Source organism: Sus scrofa, chromosome 8, assembly GCF_054392235.1.
Source record: "Sus scrofa isolate SSC_HxYL_T2T_F1_AM1 chromosome 8, Sscrofa_HxYL_maternal_Yorkshire_Landrace_v2.0, whole genome shotgun sequence".
Classification (NCBI taxonomy): Eukaryota; Metazoa; Chordata; class Mammalia; order Artiodactyla; family Suidae; genus Sus; species Sus scrofa.
This window is the reverse complement of record NC_139390.1, coordinates 38,736,774-38,758,236: the sequence shown is the minus strand read 5'-3', so window position 1 is coordinate 38,758,236 and position 21,463 is coordinate 38,736,774. Positions and strand designations below refer to the sequence as shown.

Here is a 21,463-nt window from a genome sequence, read left to right as displayed (position 1 = left end):
GCTGTGGCTCTGGCGTAGGCCGGCAACTACAGCTTTGATTCGACCCCCTAGCCTGGGAACTTTCATTTGCCACAGGTGGAGCCCTCAAAAAGAAAAAAAAAAAAAAAAAAAAGGAGAATTAAGACCTTCCTTGGGCAAATAAACTTGTCAAGCCGTAATTTAATTATATGTTTCATTTTGCATAAGCCAGCCAACACGCCAAAGATTTACTCAGCTGCAGGAAAAAATTAAGCACTCTTATATCTCACACCTCACACATAAACTCTCTCTTTAATGATGTTTGTGTTTTTCCCCTTTGATGTGCCAACTGCAGGGGAGGCCTAATAAAAAGTTGAAAATTTCAGGTTGCTAGGACACATCATCCATTCTTTCTTTCTTTCTTTCTTTTTTTTTTTTTTTTTTTTTTTTTTTTTTGTCTTTTTAGAGCCACACCCACAGCATATGGAGGTTCTCACGCTAGGGATCAAATTGGAGCTGCAGCTGCTGGCTTACGCCACAGCCACAGCAATGCGGCATCCAAGCTGCATCTGCAACCTGTACCACAGCTTCTGGCATTGCCAATGCCAGATCCTTAACCCACTGAGCAAGGCCAGGGATCAAACCTGCATCCTCATGGATCCTAGTCAGACTTGTTTCCACTGAGCCACAACAGGAATTCCCGTCCATTTATTCTGAAATACGAATCTCCATTCTTGCTCATGCTGGGAGAAATGATCAGTAAATCTTGAGAAAGACGATCAGTTTTCAAAGTGCTTTTCTCAGAATTTTGATTTGAATGACACTGCTCTAGAAAAGCTCTATGTTCTTTATTCTTGGGCGCTTGGGATGGTGCTCGGACAGTCCAATGAGTTAGCCTTTGGCACGGCAGGTACAGCGCACTGGTGGTTCAGCCACCAGGAGAAATAAATTTATAGGTATCTCGACACTTCAGAGTGAAAGCAGAATTTGACCCTTGTAGAGAAACCGTGGTTGTCAGTGGAGGGGGGGAACTAGAATCACGTTCCTGGGACCACATCACTCTGACTTTTGTAGCCCTGACATTTCTGGGCTGCATCAGCAGGCACTCAACGGCTGGAAGGAGCTAGATGGTGAGGGCCATCCCTCGCTGTGTGGGGCTACCCTGGAGACGCCCCCCTGGGCCAGCCAAGCATCTCCACTGTTTGGAAGGGTAACCTCACTCCTGATGACAAGCGTGGGCCTGCGACATTGACTTGGCCAATCACCGTATCCTTTTCCCTGGCCATAACGAGGGATCTAGGAGTGGGCAATGACCCACATGGAACCAAACAGAGACCTTTTCTGAGTCTGACATATAGATAACAGGAAAGAGGAGTTTTCAGTTGGGAGGATGTGACATTTAGGCCACCATTAGCCATCTTCTCCACTATGACTCTGTGGAGAAAGCCTGCCTGCATCATGAGGTCAGAGATGAGAAGTGGATGGAATCAGATCATTTCAGGAATGCCCAGGAACAGGCATGGTACCTGCAGTTCCTCTCTGGTCCTGTGAGGTACCCCAGGAACAGTCTCAGTTTTTGTTTTTGTTTTTTTTGGTTTTTTTTTTTTTGTTGTTGTTGTTTTGTCTTTTTTTGCTATTTCTTGGGCCACTCCCGCGGCATATGGAGGTTACCAGGCTAGGGGTCGAATCAGAGCTGCAGCCTCCGGCCTACGCCAGAGCCACAGCAATGCAGGATCTGAGCTGAGTCTGCAAACTACACCACAGCTCACGGCAATGCCAGATCCTTAACCCACTGAGCAAGGGCAGTGACCGAACCCTCAACCTCATGGTTCCTAGTCGGATTCGTTAACCACTGCCCTGTGACGGGAACTCCGGAACAGTCTCAGTTTTATGAAGCAATATCCTATTTTGTTCTTAAGCCGATGGGGTTGGCTTTAGGTCCCCTAGAATTGATAGAACTTCAGTAAACATTCTTGGTTACCTGTCCCAGGAAGTGAGAACTCCCTTAGTTTTCAGCTAGGTCTCCTTGACCTGGTTTACCTCACAACCTCCCCCTTGAACTTGAACCATATCATCACGCAGATATCCATCTCTTGAATCATGTAGCAATAAATCACCCTGAAGAAACAATGCACTGTGTTCTGGTGAAAACACATAGGGATACTGGAGTTCCCTTCATATCACAGCAGAAATGAACCCGACTAGCATCCATGAGGATGCAAGTTCGACCCCTGACCTCACTCAGTGGGTTAAGGATCCGGCGTTGCCATGACCTGTGGTATAGATCGAAGATTCGGCTCCAATCCCGTGTTGCTGTGGCTGTAATATAGACCAGCAGCTACAGCTCCAATTCGACCCCTAGCCTGGGAACCTCCATATGTCTCGGGTGTGGCCCTAAAAAGCAAAAAAAAAAAAAAAAAATTTTTTTTTAAAGTAGGGATACTGATTAACTATTCACAGGATAGCAAGGCCAGGCACACACCACCCACAGGGCTACTTTAGTGTCTATCTGCAGAAGTGGCTAAACCCAGATATAGGATGACAAATGAGGGACTCTGTGGTGCCAGCTGCTTCTATTTCAGTTTGGAATCTGTCCTCATGGAATTTCAGCATTATTATCTGGTTTCATTCTCAGGATGGCATATTTTGTATATGCTTTTATGGAATGCGTGCTGACTACTAACTTCCCTTATGTATAAACACCAGCATTTCTCAATAGTGGCTCTGTTGACTCTTTGGACTGGATGATTCTTTTAGGGGCTGTTGGGAGCAGTCTGGGAGTTTGGGGAGCTGTCCTGTGCATCGTAGGATTGTTAACTGGCCCCCACCTACTGGATGCCAGTAGCACCTCCTACATTGGTGCAGTCAAAACTGGGTGTTCAAGAGTTCCCGTTGTGGCACAGCAGAAACAAATCTGACTAACATCCATGAGGATGTGGGTTCGATCACTGGCCCTGTTCACTGGGTGAGGGATCCAGCATTGCCGTGAGCTGTAGTGTAGGTGAAAGACGTCAGATCTGGCATTGCTGTGGCTGTGGTGCAGGCCAGCAGCTGCAGCTCTGATTTGACCCCTATCCTGGAAACCTCCATATGCCACTGGTATGGCCCTAAAAAGAAAAAGAAAAAAACAAACACAAAATCTGTGGTCAGGCCTTGCCAAGGATACCCTGGGAGACAAAACTGCTTCCAGTTGAAAACCCCCAGTTTAGGCAGATCACCAGCTTTGGACATTAGGTCTTTGCAAGATGCATTTTTTTTGTTTTGTTTTTTGGCACACCCATGGCATATGGAAGTTCCCAGGCCAGGGATCAAATCCAAACCACAGCTGAGACCTACACTACAGTTGCAGCAAGGCTGGATCCTTAACCCATTGTGCCAGGCCAAAGATCCAACCTGTGCCTCATCAGCAACCTGAAACACTGCAGATCTTTAACCTGCTACACCACAGCAGGAACTCCTTTGCAGAATAGTTTTGTCTTCCATGATTGTCCTCAAAAAACACCTGCTTATTCATTGTCTATATATCCTCAGATTCCCAAATAATTGAGAACATTTCACTAGCAACAGTTGAATTGGGGCCATTAATCCAGGTCAGTATCTGTAATTAATTTATTTATTTATTATTTATTTATTTATTTTGTCTTTTTAGGGCCATACCCATGGCAAATGGAGGTTCCCAGGCTAGGGGTCAAATCAGAGATACAGCTTCCCGCCTACACCACAGCCACATCAACGCCAGATCCGAGCTGCATCTGCAACCTGCACCACAGCTCACGGCAATGCCAGATCCTTAACCCACTGAACAAGGCCAGGGATCAAACCCACAACCTCATGGTTCCTAGTCGGATTCGTTTCTGCTGCGCCACGACGGGAACTCCTGCAATTCATTTATACACGACACACCACCACACACAACACACACACACACAGAGGCATCTTTCTGAGCCTCGACTCTCCTGAGTCCTCTGATTGGACTAATCCATATTTCATAATTGCCTCAGTCGCCATAATTGCAGCTGATAACAAAGATTCAATCAAGGTCCGATTCCGGTACCCATTTTTTTATCCAAAACTGATCCTGCCTGCCCCAATATTTATTTCTACATTGGCCCAGCATTGAAGCCAGCTCTCCAGCCAAACTCATTCTCTATTAAGGTTGCCAGCTGGGGCCAATAAAAATGAAGGACACCTAGTTCAGTTGGAATTTCAGATGGACAATGAATAATCTCTTCGTCTAAGTATGTCCCAAATAACCCTAAACCTATTACAATGCACAAGACAGCCCAGACCACAAAGAATTATACAATCTAATACACAAACAACTCATACAACTCTACAACAAAACAAACAATCCAATAGAAAAATAGGCAGGAGACCTAAATAAACATTTCTCCCAAGAAGACATACAAATGGCCAGCAGGCACATGAAAAAAATGCACAACGTCACTATTATTAAAGAAATGAAAATCAAAACTATAATGAGGTACCACCTCACACCAGTTAGAGTGGCCATCATTAATAAGTCTACAAATAACAAATGCTGGGTGCGGAGAAAAGGGGACCCCCCTTCATTGTTGGTGGGAACGTAAATTGGTACAATCACTATGGAAAACAGTACAGAAGTACCTCATAAAACTAAATATAGAACTATATGATCCAAAAATCCCACTCCTGGGCATATATCCAGAAAAAACTTTCATCAAAAAATATACATGGGAGTTCCCGTTGTGGCTCAGTGGTTAATGAATCCTACTAGGAACCATGAGGTTGCAGGTTAAATCCCTGGCCTCGATCAGTGGGTTAAGGATCCGGCATTGCCGTCAACTGTGGTGTAGGTTGCAGACGCGGCTGGGATCCTGTGTTGCTGTGACTCTGGTGTAGGCTGGCGGCTACAGCTCCGATTGGACCCCTAGCCTGGGAACCTCCATATTCCACAAATGCAGCCCTGGAAAAGCCAAAAAAAGAAAGAAAGAAAAAGATACATGCACCCGTTTGTTCGTTGCAGCACTATTTGCAGCAGCCAAGACATAGAAACAACCTAAATGTCCATCAATAGATGAATGGATTAAGAAGATGAGGTACATATTGTATACAGTGGAATACTATTCAGCCATAAAAAAGAACAAAATTACTCCATTTGCAGCAACATGGATGGAACTAGAAATTCTCATACTAAGTGAAGTAGGTCAGAAAGAGAAGGACAAACACCATGTGATATCATTTGTACGTGGAATCTAAAATGTGGCACAAATGATCTACCTACAAAACAGAAACAGATCACGAATATGGAGGGCAGATGTGTGTGGCCAGGGGTGGGGGACAAGGGGGGAGAGGGATGCTGGTGGTGAGTTTGGGGTTGATAATGCAGACTGTTACATTTAGAACAGACAGGTGATGGGCTCCTGTTGTACAGCACAGGGAACTGTGTCCAGTCTCTTGGGTAAGAACCTGATGGAAAATGGAAAAAATGGGTGACTAGGTCCATTTACTGCACAACGGAAACAGAAGGAACATTGTAAATCAACTATGACTTAATAATAAAAGGAAAAAAAAGAATTATGCAGTCTATATATTGCATGAGACGACCATGCATTTTACCAGGCAACATTTTATCTCTACCACTGGTTTGTTTTTTTGTTTTTTGTTTTTTGGGGGGTTTTTTTTTTGGTCTTTTTGCCTTTTCTAGGGCTGCTCCCTAGGCATATGGAGGTTCCCAGGCTAGGGGTCTAATCGGAGCTGTAGATGCTGGACTACACCAGAGCCACAGCTACGCGGGATCCGAGCCGAGTCTGCAACCTACACCACAACTCACGGCAACGCTCGATCCTTAACCCACTGAGCAAGGCCAGGAATTGAACCCGCAACGTCATGGTTCCTAGTCAGATTCATTAACTACTGAGCCACGACAGGAACTCCCCTACCACTGTCTTGAATCCTGTTGCCTTGTGCCATTTTCACTAGTTTTTTCCCCACCAACTCCTTAGACCCACAAGAACAATCCCTTATCCAGAGGTGCCCTTGTGGATAATGTGCTTGTCAGATTCAGGTTTACTCAGTGTTTCATCCAGGGTCCAATCAGGAAACCAGAAACAAACTGGAATTTTAACGTAGTGAATTGGTTACACAAGTGATGTAAGAGGCTTGAAAAACAGGAAACAATGATGTAACTTGCAGATTAGCAAAAGCCTAAGTTTGTTCCCATCCTTAGGCTGGAGGGACAAAAGGAGGCTCAGGTCTGGGTCACAGAAGCTGGAATTTGAAAACAGGCTGGTCCACCAGAAGCAGGACACGAGAAGAGATACTGTTCCTGTGTCCACTCAAGAAGAAAGAGCAGGAGTTCCCATTGTGGCACAGCAGTAATGAACCTAAGATCCACGAGGACGCAGGTTTGATCCCTGACCCCACTCAGTGGGTTAGGGATCTGGTGTTGCTGCAAGTTCGACGTAGTTTTCGGATGTGGCTCGGATGCTGTGTTGCTGTGGCTATATGGTCTAGTCTGGCAGCTGCAGCTCCAATTGGACCCCTAGCCTGGGAACTTCCATATGCCCCATGTGCAGCCCTAAAAAGCCAAAAAAAGGAGGAGGAGGAGGGGAGGGGAAAAAGGAGGGGGAGGAGGAAGAGCAGAGGGAGAAGTACCCTGGCTCCTCCACCAATCAGTTTCCTACCAGTGCTTCCCAGTGGCCAAACCCCTCCAAACACCAGCTACCAAGAGACCTGGGAACTTCAGCCAGTCTAAAGCAGTGAGTTCATGGAGTTCCCGTCGTGGCGCAGTGGTTAACGAATCCTACTAGGAACAATGAGGTTTCGGGTTCGATCCCTGCCCTTGCTCAGTGGGTTAACGATCCGGCGTTGCCGTGAGCTGTGGTGTAGGTTGCAGACGCGGCTCGGATCCCATGTTGCTGTGGCTCTGGCCTAGGCCGGCGGCTACAGCTCCGATTCGACCCCTAGCCTGGGAACCTCCATATGCCGCTGGAGCGGCCCAAGAAATGGCAAAAAGACAAAAAAAAATAAAAATAAAATAAAATAAAGCAGTGAGTTCACGGACACGGATCCTCAGGGTCCAGTCTGCTCTTGTCAAGGCTGGGCTGTCTCTTCTAGCTCCATGGAACCAGAGCGGTTGAATGGTCCCATTGTTAGGATTCAGGTAAAGTCTTGCTAACCACTTTCTCACTCACCAGTGCCTACTCCAAACTGATCTGTGAGAAATTTTGAGGTTTTTTTTTTTTTTTAATTCTGATTGTGTGCATCAGTTTTCCTGGGATGAGTCACATTTTCACTGTTTTAAGTCCTAGTCTCCCCATTTCAGCTCTTTCTGTTTGTTAGTCCCTAGAGCTGTTCACAAACACTCTGGCTCCCACTTGCAGGCACTTGGCGGCACTGCACGCCCTGCCTCCTTTGAGATCAAGTGTGACCATGTGACCTGCGCTGGCCAATGACGTTTAAGCAGAAGCAACATGTGTTGCTTTAGTTGAAGCTTTACGAGAAGGCATATAATTTGCTTTTCCATTTTCTGCCTTAGGAACAGCCCATGAAAGAATTTGTCAAGATTGAATATAGGTCCCTATATTAGATTCCTATTGCCTCTATAACAAATTACCACAAATTGTCTTCAAACAATACAAATTTTTTTATTGAAGTACAGCTGATTTACAATATTGTGCCAATTTCTGCTGTACAGAAAAGTGACTCAATTATACATGTATATACATACTTTTTAACATTCTTTTCCATAATGGAAAAGAATATCCAGAAGATTGGATCTAGTTCCCTGTGCTATATCAAAGGACTTCATTGCTTACCATTCTTTTTTTTTTTTGTCTTTTTGCCTTTTCTAGGGCCGCTCCCATAGCATATGGAGGTTCCCAGGCTAGGGGTCGAATCGGAGCTGTAGCTGCCAGCCTACGGCAGAGTCACAGCAACACAGGATCCGAGCCTCGTCTGCAACCTACACCACAGCTCACGGCAACGCCAGATCCTTAACCCACTGAGCAAGGCCAGGGATGGAACCCGAAACCTCATGGTTCCTAGTCAGATTCATAAACCACTGCACTACGACGGGAACGCCTCCATTCTAAATGTAATAGTTTGCATCTACTAACCCCAAATCCCCAGTCTATCTCCCCCCATTTCCCCCCTTGGCAGCCACAAGTCTGTTCTCTATGTCTGTGAATCTGTTTCTGTTTTGTAGGTAGGTTCATTTGTGCCATATTTTAGATTCTACATAGCAGTTATATACAGTATTTGTCCTCTTTGACTTAGTATGAGAATCACTAAGTGGCACAGGATAGAAAGCCCAGAATTAAATCCACGCACCTACAGCCAACTAATCTATGACAAAAGAGGCAAGAATATACAATGTGGGGAGCTTGAGGTTAATAGATGCAGACTCTTGCCTTTGGAATGGTAAGCAATGAGATCCTGCTGTGTAGCACTGGGAACTATGTCTAGTCACTTATGATGGTGCATGATAATGTGAGAAAATAGAATGAATATATGTATGTGTGACTGGGTCACCATGCTGTACAGTAGAAAAAAATTTGTATTGGGGAAATAACTATTTTAAAAAATAGTAATAATAACAAACATTCTGTTTATACAAAAAAATAAAATAAAATAAAATAAAAAATATATAGTGGAGAAAAGACAGCCCGTTCAATAAGTGGTGCTGGGAAAACTGGACAGCCACATGTAAAAGAATGAAATTAGAACACTCCCTAACACCATACACAAAAATAAACTAAAAATGGGTTAAAGACCTAGATATAAGACCAGATATTATAAAACTCTTAGAGGAAAACATAGGCCAAACACTCTCCAACATAAACGACAGCAACATTTTCTCAGATCCACCTCTTAGAGTAATGACAGTAAAAACAAAAATAAACAAATAGGACTTAATTAAACTTAAAAGTTTCTGCACAGCAAAGGAAACCCTAAACAAAACGAAAAGACAACCCACAGAATGGGAGAAAATATTGGCAAATGAATTGACTGACAAGGGATTAATCTCCAAAATTTATAAACACCTCCTACCGCTCAATACCAAAAAAACAAACCACCTCATCAAAAAATGGGCAGAACGGAGTTCCCGTCATGGTGCAGTGGTTAACGAATCCAACTAGGAACTATGAGGTTGCAGGTTTGGTGGCCTTGCTCAGTGGGTTAGGGATCTGGCATTACCGTGATGTGGTGTAGGTCACAGACACGGCTCAGATCCCACATTGCTGTGGCTCTGGCATAGGCTGACATCTGCAGCTCTGATTAGACCCCTAGCCTGGGAACCTCCATGTGCCGAGGGAGCAGCCCTAGAAAAGGCAAAAAGACAAAAAAAAAAAGGGCAGAAGATCTAAACAGACAATTCTCCAAAGAAGACATATGGATGGCCAAAAAACACATGAAAAGATGTTCAACATCATTCATTATTAGAGAAATACAAATCAAAACCACTATGAGGTACCACCTTACACCAGCCAGAATGGCCATCATCAAAAAGTCTACAAACAATAAGTGCTGGAGAGGGTGTGGAGAAAAAGAGGGTGTTCGAATCAGTATGAGAATCCCTAGTTTATCCATGTTGCTACGAATGGCACTATTTTGCTCTTTTTATAGCTGAGTAGTATTCCACTGTATATATGTACCACATATTCTTAGTCCATTCATCTGTCTCCCAAGGCAATAGAAAAAAAAATTTTTAATGGGATTTATTATTTTTAATTTGTATAATGATTTTTATTTTTTTCCATTATAGCTGGTTTACAGTGTTCTGTCAATTTTCTACTGTACAGCATGGTGACCCAGTTACACATACATTTATATATTCTTCTTTCTCACATTATCATGCTCCATCATAAGTGACTACACATGTATTATTTTTTAAATAAAACAAGTTTCATTTATTTAAAAAAAAAGTGGGACCTAATCAAATTTCCAAGCCTTTGCACAGCAAAGGAAACCATTAAAAAAAAAAAAAAAAAAAAAGAGGAAGTTCCCGTCATGGCTCGTTGGTTAACGAACCTGGCTAGTATCCATGAAGACATGGGTTCAATCCCTGGCCTCACTCAGTGGGTTAAGAATCCAGCATTGCAAGACAAAAAAACAAACAAACAAACAAAAAGGGAGTTCCCGTCATGGCGCAGTGGTTAATGAATCCGACTAGGAACCATGAGGTTGTGGGTTCAGTCCCTGCCCTTGCTCAGTGGGTTAACGATCCAGCATTGCCGTGAGCTGTGGTGTAGGTTGCAGACTCGGCTCGGATCCCACGTTGCTGTGGCTCTGGAGTAGGCCTGTGGCTACAGCTCCGATTCGACCCCTAGCCTGGGAACCTCCATATGCCGCGGGAGCGGCCCAAGAAATAGCAAAAAGACAAAACAAACAAACAAAGAATCCAGCATTGCCATGAGCTGTGGTGTAGGCCGGCAGCTGCAGCTCGGATTCAATGCCTAGCCTGGGAACTTCCATATGCTGAAGGTGTGGCCCTAAAAAGAAAAAAAAAAAAAAAAAGAGAGAGAGAGAGAAAAGACAACTTAAGAATGGGAGGAAATATTTGCAAACAGTGCAACTGACAAGGGCTTAATCTCCAAAATTTACAAATGACTCATACAACTCAACAACAAAAAAAACAAACTTATCATCTTATAACTTTGGAGGACTGAGTCCAAAGTCAGTCTCACTGAGCTAAACTAAAATCAGGGTGTCCACAAGGTTGGTACCTGCTAGAGGCTTCAGGGGAGAATCCATATCCTTGCCTATTTTTAGTGTCTAAAGGCTGCCTGCACTCTTTGGCTTGTGGCCTCTCTCACCTCACTCCAACCTCCTCCTTCTGTGGTCACATCTCATACCACTGCCTTTGACCTGCTTGCCGCCCTCTTACAAGGACCCCTGTGATTACATTAGACCCTCCTGGATAATTCAAGCTCATCTCCCCATCACTGAATCCTTAACTTGGAGTTCCCTGGTGGCTCAGTGGGTTAAGGATCCAGCTCATGGCTGTGGCTCTGGTTGCTGCTGTGGCATGGATTCAATTCCTGGATCCCTGGCCCAGGGAAATTCCACATGTCATGGGCATGGCCAAAAAAAAAAAAAAAAAAAAAAGAATCAAAATCCTTAATCATATCAGCAAAGCACCTTTTGATGTGTAAGGTAATATGTGCTCAGGTTCTAGGTTTCAGGACCTGGACATTTTTGGGGACCCTTATTCTGTCTACCATAGTCCCTGAGATTTCAGTGAGCAGAGCCCCTCATGCCAAGCTGCATGAGACATGCAATATAAGTAAAAAATTAACTTTCATGGCACTGAGTCTCTCAGATTTAGGGAGTAGTCTGTTACTGATGCAAAAGTTAGTCCATGTTTGTATCTTGTTTCTTTTCTGTCTTCTATCTGTACTTTGAAAATTTTTAAAATAACTTAAAGTATTAAATCTGACTATTTTCTGCACAAAGTACACTTTAAAAATATTGTGCCATAATGATCAATCTATGAGCAACCCAAGGGTTTTTGTTGTTGTTCCTGAACAAAAGTAACTCTAGATCTTTCGAGTAGACCTAAAAATAAATGTTGTACATATTCGACACCTTAAGAAGATTCTTTCCAGAATCCAAAAAATCTTCACAGATTCCTGTTGTTCCAAAAAATTAACAGGGTAGCAATGTTGATTTACTTAGATGTTGAGCCAGGTAAGAGAGAAAATAAACAGCTTATTCAAAGACTTTTTTTTTTTTTGTCCATTTTTTGCTTTTTAGGGCCACACCCGAGGCATATGGAAGTTCCCAGGGTAAGCATCGAGTCGGAACCGTAGCTGCTGGCCTACACCACAGGCACAGCAACGTGAGATGGGAGCCACATCTGTGACCTACACCACAGCTCACGGCAACAGCGGATCCTTAACCCACTGAGTAAGGCCAGGGATCGAACCTGCGTCCTCATGGATGCTGGTCAGATTCATCTCCCCGGAGCCATGACACAAACTCAGAAAGATTATTACATTTAGTTTTGTTTTTCCTAAGAGTCGAGGCTGGGGAGCTAGGGTCCAGACAGTTGAAATGAAAACATTTATGTGAATTTCTAAAGTACAATGATTACTTTCCCTCCTATAATTAGGTCCCAGGTCATAAAGAGTAGAGCGATCAGTGTCTTACCATCTTGAAGTGCAGAATCCGGGCTGGGTCCCCATCCACGTCTCTTCTTCATGAGTCAGATGGACATGTGGACATGTCAGGTTCAGTCCAAATTGGTCACATCCCTCTAATCAATAAAACATTTGTAGCACCTGCTTCCAATATGTATACCTGCCCAGGTGTTATGAGCATTATAACACACAAAAAAATAAAATAAAAAGATAAAGATGAAATAAGTACTGTTTTTAAATGCCTTGCAATCACTATGGCATTATACTCCATTAGTTAATATTTCAAGACACAATATACCCTTAAGCAGAGGCTCCTGATTAACGACAGTAGATGTGAATTTAACAGACATAAACCCAAATTGTAAACCATCTTCTTGATCATTTTGAATGTTTTTGTCAGAATTTTTAACAGATTTCATTTTCTCCCCATTATTTTTACCCTTTCATGTGGCTAACAAAGGAGTTTGTTCTGGAAGTAAAAATGTTTGCTCTTTTTCTTTTTTTCTTTCTTTTTTCTTTTTCTTTTTTCTTTTTTTTTTTTTTTGGCCACACCCACAGCATTGGGAAGTTCCTGGGCCATGGATCCAACCTGCATCATAGCAGCAACCAGAGCCACAGTCGAGACAATGCTGGATCCTTGGTCCACTGTGCCACCAGGGAACTCCTGCTCTGTCATTTTTGTTGCTTATTTCCTTGTGACTGTATTATTGTTTACACTTCAGTCCATGGTTTCTTTGCAGGAAATCTTTTAAAATCATTTGTCTATTTTATGAGAGTTAATTAAAACTAGTGCATTTCTAAAAAACAGGTGCGATAATACAGCCGGGCCTGCATAAGTGTGTCATACTGTGCTAAAAGCAAATAAAACAGGGAGGAAACCACCATCAGCCCCTCTGAGTTCTGGAAGGCCCACTCTTCCCTGAGGATGGTTCTGTGTGTGTGATCCCACCATGACACAAGACCATGTGACACTGGGATCAGGTGAGAGTGCTGTGTCAGTGTCAGTCCCTGTATTCATTCATTTTTTTTTTTTTGGCTTTTTAGGGCTGCACCCACAGCATATGGAGGTTCCAAGGCTAGGGGTCCAATCGTAGCTGTTGCTGCTAGCCACAGCCACAGCACCTCAGGATCCCAGCCTTGTCTGCAACCTACAGCACAGCTCACGGCAATGCCGGATCCTTAACCCATGGATTGGGGCCAGGGATCGAACCCACATCCTTATGGATACTAGTCAGGTTCGTTAGCCACTGAGCCATGACGGGAACTCCATGTATTCATTCTTCCATTACTGCCAGGAGACATGTGCCCTACTCTGTAGAACTCTAATATAAATCACCAAAATACAGTTTTCTAAAAGGACTTTTACAGGAGCCATGAATTTATGTATGTAGCAGAAGACCCATATTCTATTCAATTAGCATGGCTGTTATATAACACGTTTCAAAGAGCCTAAAGCCTGGAGAGGCTGGATGACTTTCCCTTGACCCCACGGAGGGTTCTTGGCAAATAAGACCAGAAATCAGATCCTCTGAGCCTCAGGCTAACACGCTTCCGGGTAACACCATGAGATTATGAACGAGTAAATTTAGTAATTTCGTGACTGAATTAAGTCCTGTCGGCCTCTCTTCAGCATCGTGCTGTGGGATGGGGGAGAGGGGACTCAAGCCAAGAACAGGAGTAGAAACCAGGTGGTGACAGCCCTGGAGAAGGGGGAATTTTCAGTTCCCTGCAAGCAAGATACGAGAAGGGACAATTTGCTTTTGGGCCCCCCGTTTCTGTTTGTCTCACTGACAACAAACTTTATATTGATTACAGTTCTCCTGAAAAGAGTTCTCTCGTGCTTCCCCTGCCAGATAGTCGGGGACATGATATTTAATGTCACATTGATTATACTGATGCATGTTGATTATATTCAGGGACTGCCAGCCAGAAAGGTATCTGGTGTGGCAATCGGGAAGGAAGGATACAAATGCAATAAGATGAAGTTAATTATGTTTCCCTCCTGTACTAGGAAAGTTCAATAAAAGAAGCAAGACCCCGATGAGTATTATGGGATAGGTAATTTATTACGGAGTCAAACCTTACACACTTTGGGAAGGAGCTGAGGAAGAAAAGGTCCGAAAAATACGTGGTGCAGGTGGACCAGCTGGATGGAGGTAAAAGCGGTGGCGGGAGAGGCTGGCAGAGAGAGGTCTCTGGAAGGCTGTAGGCTTACCGTGGCTCCTACCTCTGTGAGCTCCCAGAAAGACATTTCCTGATGGGTCTGGGTCACTGCTGGTCAGTAAAACAGCATTTATGAAGAAGAGCTGGACTTACAGTGGGGAAAACCGGGAGCAAATGAGAACCCACTGGTACCTCGGTGACAGCTCCAACTGCCTCTACCAACCTTCAAATGGCTGGTGCTGCATTTCTGCCTCTTAAATACCACATGCGTGTGCAGGAGTTCCCATTGTGGTGCAGCAGAAACGAATCTGACTAGTATCCATGAAGATGTGGATTCGATCCCTGACCTTGCTCAGTGGGTTAAGGATCCGGCATGGCCGTGAGCCGTGGTGTAGGTCATAGGCACAGCTTGGATCTGGCATTGCTGTGGCTGTGGTGTAAGTCAGCACCTGCAGCTCCAATCTGACCCCTAGCCTGGGAACCTCCACAGGTGTGGCCCTAAAAACAAACACACACAAAGTACTGCTCGAATTTTTCCTGTGGCTGCCTCTGAGGATATGGGGCTGTCACTGTCCCATCATGTCTCCCTGCAAGGATTTCGCATTTTTTTTTTTTTTTTTGCCATGGGTGGCATGAGAAAGTTCCAGGGCCAGGGCCCAAACCCATGTCACATCAACAACCTGAGCCACAGCAGTGACAACACCAGATCCTTAACCTGCTGAGCCACCAGGGAACTCCTGCAAGGCCGTTGGTTCATAGGTGGGACATGCTGGTTTGGAGCCAGACCTGAATTACGGAGGATGTGGAGATAAGGCAGAAAGAACTTCCTGCAGCTTCTTTTCTCAGCCTTTGCCTGGAGCCTCGGAGAGGAATGCAGCCCTGCTGTCACCTTGATTTTGGCCCAGTGCTCTGGTCTGAACATTTGCATCTCCCCAAACTTCATATGTTGAGATCCTACCCATGATGCAATGGTGGGTCCTTTGGGAGATGATTAGGCCATGAGGGTGGTGCCCACGTGGATGGGATTAGTGCCCTTATAAAAGAGGCCCCACAGAAATCCCCAAAGCCTTCCACCAGATGCCAACACTGCAAGGAGAAATCTACAGCCCAGAACAGGCCCTCCCCTTTCATGCTGGTATTTTGATCCCAGACTTCCAGCCTCCACAACTGTGACAAATAAATTTCTGTTGTTTATAAGCTACCCGATCTGTGTTTTTTGTAAGAGCAGTGCAAGGGGACGGAGAAACTATCTCCCTGGCAGTCTGCTGCCAATGACTCACTGATTTGAGGGTACAAAAGGCCAGCCCACTGGTCTCAAGGAGGGGACACATCTGCAGTGCAATTCATGCTCCAGAGCTTCCCATGGGCCAGGCTGCACCTGCTGAGGCTCCATCTGCTCTCTCCCACTTTCCTCTCTCCCTTTTTCCTGAGAGCACATCCTCAAATAAATCATGGGTACCTGAGTTCCTGTCTTAGGCTTTCCTTGTAAAGAGTACCAATCCATGACCCCTCTCTCTCGCAGTCTCCTCATCAGCCACATGGTCCCTTGGCAGTTTTCAGAATGCTGGGCATTGGTTCCTGATAAACCTACAAAGATTTTATTAACCCCATTTTACAGATGAGGAAACTGAGGCACATAAATGTTAAATAAGTCATATAGCTTGTAAGTGGTGGAGCCTTGACCCCAAGCTGTTTGACTCCAGACACTGTGCCATCACATAACATTATCATACTGATTTATTTATTTACATTGCTTACTAATTTCCATTTTGTTTACTTTGGTTATTGTGTGTCTCCACCCACTCAAATACAAGCTCATGGAGGATATGGATCTTTGTGTGTTTAGTCCACTACTATATCGCCTAGTACCTAAAGAAGTCCAGGTATTATGCTATTTATTTATTAAATATTGATTAAGTTACATAGTTTCTGTGGCTCCAAGCCCTTCTACTTCCTGGATTCAAGGGCAAAACACATGGTAAGAAGGGTAGGTTTGTTATTTGCATTTTAGCCAAGCATCCACGTCATGTAATAGATGCTTCTTCCTTCCCATCTTGATTCAGCTCTGTAATAAGTTGGATGCAAGATATTTAAGGCACACGGTGATTGCTTAAATTTTTGGCATTTGAAATATTTTTAAATGGAAGCATTTTAGAACCGTGAGTGCGGTGCAGCTGTGTAATTGTTGCCTAAGATAATGATCTCGGGTATTCCAAGTGCCAGAATTGGCAATGATGTCATTGAGGCCTTACCAGAGACAATCAAGGCTGAGAGAAGACTTGTATGAATCTAAATTGAAAGTTCATGGCCAGTGTTCCTGTCCTGGCTCAGCAGTTAACAAATCTGACTAGCATCCATGAGGATGCAGGTTCGATCGCTGGCCTTGCTCAGTGGGTTAAGGATCCCACATTGCCATGAGCTGTGGTGTAGGTTGCAGACGTGGCTCGGATCCTGTGTTGCTGTGGCTGTGGTGTAGCCCAGCAGCTACAGCTCCAATTCGACTCCTAGCCTGGGAACCTCCATATGCCTTGGGTATGGCCCTAAAAAGCAAAAAAAAAAAAAAAAAAAAAAAGTTCATGGCCAAAGTCATTTGTTGTTATAGTCCAGTACCACTCACTGGGACTTTAGGGAAAACCACCCCTCCCCCGCACCCCCTGAACAGCACATCATCCAAGTGCTAAACTACTTTAGCAACCGACGCAAAAAAACAAAACACAAGGAAATCAAAACAACACATTTAAGGAGCTCCTGTTGTGGCTCAGTGGGTTAAGGGCCAGAGATAATCTCCTTGAGGATTCGGGTTTGATCCCTGGCCTCGCTCAGTGGGTTAAGGATCTGGTGTTGCCATGAGCTGTGGTGTAGGTTGCCGCCTCAGCTCAGATCCCAAGGTGCTGTGGCTGTGGCGTAGGCTGGCAGCTGTAACTCCAATTTGACCCCTAGCCTGGGAACTTCCATATGCTGCAGGTGCAGCTATTAAAAAAAAAAATCATGTTTGCTTCTAAGAAAGCTGACATTGCAGAATGTGGCTTGGACTTAAAAGCCAAATGTTTTCCTAGCACTAGACCCTAGAACTAGACAAACACACGGTGACTACTGAGTCCCCCAGGCAGGGCCTTGGCCCTATAAGCTAACAGCATGAAGGAACAGAGCAGGACACGCCTTCTCTGCAGGTACGCCAGCTCCCAAGAGGCTTCCAGGAGAGAGGCTCTGTCCTGATTCTCCTTCTAAACCCACTCGTTAGACAAGTTACTGTATCTCCTCTAGAAAAGAGTGAGTGATGGTGCAGAGAGATGCCAGGAGTGTGGCATAATGGATTCCCTTCAATGAAAGGGAACATTTGGAGTAGGGAATAATATTACATTTGTGACAGCTCTGCCCCGTGGGCAACTGGATGACTCTGGAAGAAATTTCAATTACATTTTTGCTTTAGGAGTTTGGTGTTACAGGATAGATAATCAATCTTTAGTCTCTTGCAGCTACTATTTTGCTTCTTAGTTACCACAGCTAAAACTCGATTTAAATCATCAGAGTTTTGCAGCCAAAAGTGAAACTTAAAGATATCTCTGCTGCTCTCCTTTTCACAGATAATGGAATCAAGGCCCAAAGGGTGATCTATTCTATCCTATAGCAGGAATTATACACAGATTAGGCAGGACCAGAAGAGGAACTCTTGTTCTTTTCTTCTCACTCTATTTTTTTTTTTTTTGTCTTTTTTTGTCTTTTTTTTTTTTTTTTTTTTTTTTTTTGTCTTTTTGCCTTTTCTAGGGCCGCTCCCATGGCATATGGAGATTCCCAGGCTAGGAGTCTAATCGGAGCCGTAGCCACCGGCCTATGCCAGAGCCACAGCAATGCGGGAATGGAGCTGCATCTGCAGCCTATACCACAGCTCACGGCAACACCAGATCCTCCACCCACTGAGCAAGGCCAGGGATCGAACCCGCAACCTCATGGTTCCTAGTCGGATTCGTTAACCACTGTGCCATGACAGGAACTCCTCTTTCTTCTCACTCTAAAGCCCTTATCCAATGGCCTGTTTTTCAGCTTGTCATCAAATTGTCCCTGGTGCCAAGAAGGAGAGGAAAGAGGAACCCTCTACCAATAATAAGAAACAAAAACATAATACGTCTACTTCACAGCCAAGAGGTAAGAGGATGAGGTGTTTAAGGAGAAGACAGCCAACATTCACTAAGGGACGTCAAATGAGGGCCTCATCAACTCCTACTGTCCCTTCCATGATATGGTACCTCCCACTGAAGTTCCCCATCTCCCCTAGCCCGTGGTGCTGTGGATACCGAAGATTCAAAATTTGAAATTTGTTTTTCATGCAAATATAAACTCCAGCATCCTAATGATATCTGTTTTAAATTATTTATGTACAGCTCAAACCTCCTGGGCATCGTTTTTAAAAAAAAAAAAAAAATCCCACATTGGAGTACCCGATGTGGTTCAGGGGTAATGAATCCAATGAGTATCTATGAGGATGTGGATTCCATCCCTGGCCTCATCCAGTGGCTTGAGGATCCAGTGTTGCCTTGAGCTGTGGTATAGGTCACAGACGAGGTTTGTTCTGGCATTGCTGTGGCTGAGGTGTAGGCCAGCAGCTGCAGCTCTGATTTGACCCCTAGCCTGGAAACCTCCATATGCTGCAGGTGCAGCCCCAAAAGAGACAAAAACAAAGAAACAGACAAACTAATGACAAAACCAAAACCAAAACCCCTACATTACTGTGAATTATGAGTTTTTCTCAATGAATGGGAAAAGAAAGGAATGCTATCTTCAGAAACCTGGAAGAGAGAGAAATCTTATTTCAAGATGTTTCACTTCCTTTACTACAAAATATATGTGTTAAAACTGTAAAATAGACCTGAAATATAAAGATCATCAATCACCATGGTTGAAAACAGAAATAACAAATGCATTCATCATTATAAATATGTATAATATAATCATATTGATGATTTTAAAATTTTATGTGTTCATGATTACTGCTGAAGGCTCCATTTCATTTCTTTATTCTAACACTTTTTTTTTTTTAAGGCCGAACCTGAGGCACATGGAGGTTCCCAGGCTAGGGGTCCAGTCAGAGCTACAGCTGCTGGCCTACACCATGGATGGCCACAGCAAGGTGGGATCCAAGTTGCCTCTTTGACCTACACCACAGCTCACAGCAATGCTGGATGCTTAACCCACTGAACAAGGCCACGGATCGAACCTTCGTCCTCATGGATCCTAGTCAGATTCGTTTCTGCTGAGCCACAACCGGAACTTCCTATTCTAACACTTTTCAATACGAAAAGATTGTGCTGTATTTTTTATTTTTATTTTATTTTTTTGTCTCTCTGTCTTTCCTAGGGCCGCACCCGCGGCTAGAGGTCTAATCAGAGCTGTAGCCACCAGCCTACACCAGAGCCATAGCAACACCAGATCCGAGCCACGTCTGCGATCTACACCAAAGCTCACGGCAACACCAGATCCTTAACCCACTGAGCAAGGCCAGGGATCGAACCTGCAACCTCATGGTTCCTAGTCAGATTCGTTAACCACTGAGCCATGACGGGAACTCCTGTGCTGTATTTTAAATTATAGAAAGTTTAGATAGGTACAGAAACTGTCTAGAGGGAAATATTGACTGTTTTAAAATTTGTTATTGAGACTCCTTGCCTATGTAACATAACAAGCAGCAACCTTGAACCATGAGCTATGGGTTAGGTGTACACAAGGCCATGGTGTTCGTGGAGGCAGGTGCTTCTGTGTACACTTTGGACTCCCCAAGTAGGTCAGGCTACTGCAGGGATTGTTCTGTTTTGCAGCACAAGGGCAATTTGGTCGATAAGGGAGTCAAAGCCTCACCTGATGCACTACAGTCTCCTGGCAAATTCAGGTCACTGTATTATGAAAATGCACTGCAGTGTCCTTTTTGGTTGGACTGTACAAAAATTGTTGCAACCAGATGTCTATAACAGAGAAAAATAGTCCAGTGGCCAGGCAACCCAGAATTGTAAAGGGTATTGCCCATGTTTGTAACATTTGTCCAGGAACGGATGATGATTTGAAAAGATACGGAGGAATGTTCCTTGTGTGTGTGTGTTGTTTATTTTTTTTAAGTTAACTTGTTCGGGGGGGGGGTTGTTTTTTGTTTGTTTTTGGAAGGGTCAAGTTTTAGTCCAGAGTTCCATTTTTCAGACTTGAGTATTTTTCTGTCAGGAAAAACAAATTATCTTATAGAGCTAAACTTATTTAAAAAAAAAAAAAAAGTCAGTCTAGAATAGTGCCTAACCATGGAAGAAGTAGTTATCAGTTTTTTTTTTCTTTTTACCTTTTAGGCCAGGCACAGCATGTGGAAGTTTCCAGGCTAGGAGTCAAAGTCGGAGCTACAGCTGCTGGCCTACACCACAGGCACAGCAATGCCAAAACAAACCTCGTCTGTGACCTATACCACAGCTCAAGGCAACACTGGATCCTTAACCCACTGAGTGAGGCCAGGAGTGGAACCCACATCTTCATAGATGCTAGCTGGATTCGTTTCCGTTGAGCCAGGATGGGAATTCATTTCTTCTTTTTTTTTTAAATTGGCTGCATCTGTGGCATATGGCTGTTCCCAGGCCAGGGGCTGAATCAGAGCTGCAGCGAGGCCTACACCCCAGTCACAGCAACGCAGGCTCTAAGCTGCTTCTTCAGCCTATGCTGAAGCTCGAGGCAACACCAAACCCTTAACCATTGAGTGAAGCCAGGGACCAAGCCTGCATCTTCACAGACACTATGTCAGGTTCTTAACCCACTGAGCCACAACTGGAATTCCTAGTTATCAATTCCAACTGCTAAATTCAACTGTGTCTTCAATTCTCACAGCAGGAATTTTGATGTTCCAATCACCTCAGGATCCCCAGAACATAGATCTGAGCCTAACATTCAATAAATTTTGGGTGGATGAAAGATAAGTCATTGATTGTAATTTTGATCTTGCCTTTGCCACAGCTGCCAACGTGATCTTGGGCCATTTTTATTTTTTTCCTTTTTAGGGCCGCACCCACAGCTTATGGAAGTTCCCAGGCTAGAGGTCAAACTGGAGCCGCAATTGCCAGCCTACACCAAGCCACAGCAACATGGGATCCAAGCCATATCTGTGATCTACACTGCAGCTCATGGCAACACTGGACCCACTGAGCGAGGCCAGGATCGAACCTGAATCCTTATGCATACTAGCTGGGCTCTTAACC

At 44.2% G+C, this 21,463-nt stretch overlaps 1 long non-coding RNA gene across 3 annotated transcripts in view; it reads left to right on the top strand.

The window, feature by feature from the left end:
* Positions 1-20,318, top strand: part of LOC110262084 (uncharacterized) — a 62,775-nt gene extending 42,457 nt beyond the window's left edge. For 2 of the 3 annotated variants that reach the window (XR_014812445.1, XR_014812444.1), the window contains 2 exons: positions 12,892-13,064; positions 14,095-15,447. This is a non-coding gene — a long non-coding RNA (uncharacterized LOC110262084). Of the gene's footprint in view, positions 1-12,891; positions 13,065-14,094; positions 15,448-18,287; positions 18,390-19,598 lie in introns of those variants that run through there. The other variant, XR_002346629.2, reaches the window with a different exon arrangement.
* The last annotated feature ends 1,145 nt before the right edge of the window (positions 20,319-21,463 follow it).